We start from the raw sequence: 3,437 nt of genomic DNA, 5'->3' as shown, positions 1-3,437 counted from the left end.
AGAGATGAAATAAAGAGGTTGTTGAGAAAGACTTCAGGTTTCTTGGAAAGCAACTCAATGCATAGTATCACCTTTCATTTAAATAAGGACTACTGGAGGGATCTTGGGGAATGGGGCTTCAAGTGGTGAAACCAAGGACATAGATGGGTGTGTGCAGCCAGAGCTTAAAACAGCAGAGGATAAAAACTTGAGTCATGGATATATAAAAATGTTTGAATGAGATTACCTAGGGAAAGTGCATACACAAAAAGGTCTAGATGAGTCTGGAAGAACTCAACATTTAATGACCAGGTAAAGAAAGATGAATTTGTAAACAACAACAAAAAAAGGTATAAAGGAGTTAAAAAGTAAGAAAAACAGAGAAGTAGTTTCACAGAGTTTGAAGAAAGAACCTATTTCAAAAAGAAGGGAGTAGCCAATTAAATTAATTGTATTGAGAGTCAAGAAAAGTGAAGACTGGGAATGCCCATTGGATTTAGCTACATGGAGGTCTTAGATGATCTTAGCAAGAAAGTTACAGTGAAGCAGGGATGATGGAAGCCAGATTAGAGCCAGCTAAGGAAAGGAGGGAAGGAATTGAGGATGGCAGAGTAGAAAGGTTGCCACAGAGAGGTTAAACAGGAAGAGACTGAAACATATCCATCAGAATAGCTGTCATGACAGAAAAATAAAAATAGAAGCCATGCCACAGATGACTGAAAACTGAGGGAGAGGCGAGGCCATGCAGATATCTCATTTGAAAAATTTTGCTCAGAGCAGTAGTTGTTTGCCTCCGTCCACCTTCTCCCTAACCTAAATGCGTGCCACCACCCCATGGAATATCCGATGGACATGGACATGAGCCCCCTAAGGACCCAGAACTATCTTTTTGGTGGTGAACTAAAGGCCGACAAAGATGATCAGGTGGATAATGATGAAAATGAGCACCAGTTATCTTGAAGAACAGTCAGTTTAGGGGCTGGAGTGCCAGAGTCCAGCTCCAGCTGGGTTAAGGGTACCCCAAAGGTGGAGACGGTGTTGGCGATTGTGGGGAAGAAGAGAGAAAGAAAGAGACTGAACTCCAGTCTAGTGTAGAAGCGATCTGTGTTATTGGGAATTACAACGGGTCTTTTATACACAAAGTCAGATGTGGGAGGGGTGTCCCCCACCCACCAGAAACCTTAATCCATGAAAACTTAATCAATGATTGCCTTTAAACCCTTTTCGTATGATAACCTTAAAATCTCATAGCAAAGTATAACCTAATCCATGACTGACATATTCTATAAACCTTTTTCATCCTAAGCTGATTGATTTATGCCAAGTTAAACAATTCTATAGAAGCTTAAGTATTTACTTTACAAACGAAAGTGGCCCATCCCAGAATGTTTGGAATGTGACCCAGTCCAAAGTTCACAGTGGGCTACATGCAAGTAACCCAGCCGCATTCTTTCAACAAAATGGCTGTCTTCTAAAACTATATTCTACAATTTACACCTTCAATAAATCCTAAGATCATGACCCAGAAGCCTGTGACCAATACTAAGTCTCTTAGATGTGACACGAGTTTGAATTATAAGTTGTATGAAAGCTAAAACTGCAGTTTGCGGAAGAATGGGAGCAATGAGCTTCTAAAGTTAGCTTGTGTTTGTCCCAGTCTCAGAGTTTTTATGCTTTGAGCTCACAGGAGCTTAATCTGGTTAGTGCTATGTAGAAAGGGGGAGGAAATGGGGTCAATAGCTCCTGGACGCATCCTAATGGTCTCGGGGTCAACGGCCCTTCATGATCCCTAACGCTCAGTGGGCCTCCGTGGCCGGCTCCCAACAGTGGTGCAAAGGATGAATTGCACGTTGTTGAAGCTGAAGCAATGAATTGTGAAGGCAGCCCAATGAAAGTAACACTGGCAACTTTGAAAATGTCTGTGCAGCCAACGGCTTCCCTGGGGGGCTTTGAAATAACACCACCTGTGGTCTTACGGTTGGAGTGTGATTCAGGGCCTGTGCATAGTAGTGGACAGCACTTAGTAGCTATGGAAGAAGATGCAGAGTCAGAAGATGAAGAGGATGAGGATGTAAAACTCTTAAGCATATCTGGAAAGAGATCTGCTCCTGGAGGTGGTAGCAAGTTTCCTCAGAAAAAAGTAAAGCTTGCTGTGGATGAAAATGATGATGATGATGATGATGATGATGATGTTGTTGATGATGAGAAAACTGAAGAAAAATTTCCAGTGAAGAAATCTGTACGAGACACTCCAGCCAAAAAATGCACAAAAATCAAATCAGAATGGAAAAGACTCAAAACCATCAGCACCAAGATCAAAAGGTCAAGAACCATCAAAAAACAGGAAAAAACTCCTCAAACACCAAAAGGGCCTAGCTCTGTAGAAGACATTAAGGCAAAAATGCAAGCAAGTGTAGAGAAAGGTAGTTCTCTTCCCAAGGTGGAAGCCAAGTTCATCAATTATGTGAAGAATTGCTTTTGAATGACTGACCAGGAGGCTATTCAAGATCTCTGGTAGTGGAGGAAATTTCTTTAAGAAAATAGTTTCAACAGTTTGTTAAAAGTTTTCTGTCTTATTTCATTTCTGTAACAGTTAATACCTGGCTGTCCTTTTTATAATGCAGAGTGAGAACTTTCCCTACCGTGTTTGATATATGTTGTCCAGGTTCCATTGCTAAGAATGTGTTGTCCAAAATGTCTGTTTAGTTTTTAAAGATGGAACTCCACCCTTTGCTTGGTTTTAAGTATGGATGGAATGTTATGATAGGGCATAGTAGTAGTGGTGGTCAGACATGGAAATGGTGGGGAGACAAAAATATACATGTGAAATAAACTCAGTATTTTAATAAAGTAAAAAAAAATTGCTCAGAAGGAGAGGAAAAAGATAATATCAAAAGTAGAGAAAGGTCTCTACATGGAACAGCACCATTCCTACAGCAGAAAACAGGCAAGCTGCAATGCTGTCTGATTTGGGCTGCGGGAAGACCTTCTGCCCCAAAGCTATTTCAGCCAGAACTGTGGGACAGACATTTCTGTGACTCTCAGCTACACTGTGGCCTAAAGATAGACAACAATCTCTAAACTAATAGTCCGGAGCCCTGGGACAGGAGCATGACAAGGAGGTGGACCACATTCCTGCCTGCCTAGTACATGGAGCTGGTACAGGTCCATCTTCCCCTGCGAAGACCAGGATATGTTTCACCAAGAGCTCCCCCTGCCACCCTCCTCAAGGCTGTTGCTTATGTTTGCCATTGTGGTGTCTGAAAGCAAGCATATCAGTCCATTTCTGACCAGCTTTGTCTTCCTTTCTGGGGTTGAGCAGGAAACTCAGGGCACCGGGCATCCATAGACTAGATCATTGCCTGAAGCAAAAGAGAGTTCCTCCTGGTAAACAAAGATCAAGCACATACCCATCTGCTTTTGCTGCAGTCAGTTCTTACCCATAAGCATCAACTACA

General features: G+C 42.0%; 1 pseudogene across 1 annotated transcript; it reads left to right on the top strand.

The window, feature by feature from the left end:
• The first annotated feature begins 813 nt into the window (after positions 1–813).
• On the top strand, positions 814–2,812 carry LOC103250316 (annotated as a pseudogene). The gene is made up of 2 exons (XR_002481409.1): positions 814–971; positions 1,807–2,812. The product of XR_002481409.1 is annotated as a nucleophosmin-like (transcript).
• The last annotated feature ends 625 nt before the right edge of the window (positions 2,813–3,437 follow it).

This window comes from Carlito syrichta, unplaced genomic scaffold (genome assembly GCF_000164805.1).
Source record: "Carlito syrichta isolate Samal-C Ts95f unplaced genomic scaffold, Tarsius_syrichta-2.0.1 Scaffold128134, whole genome shotgun sequence".
NCBI classification, from domain to species: domain Eukaryota; kingdom Metazoa; phylum Chordata; class Mammalia; order Primates; family Tarsiidae; genus Carlito; species Carlito syrichta.
This window is presented reverse-complemented; position numbering and strand designations above follow the sequence as displayed.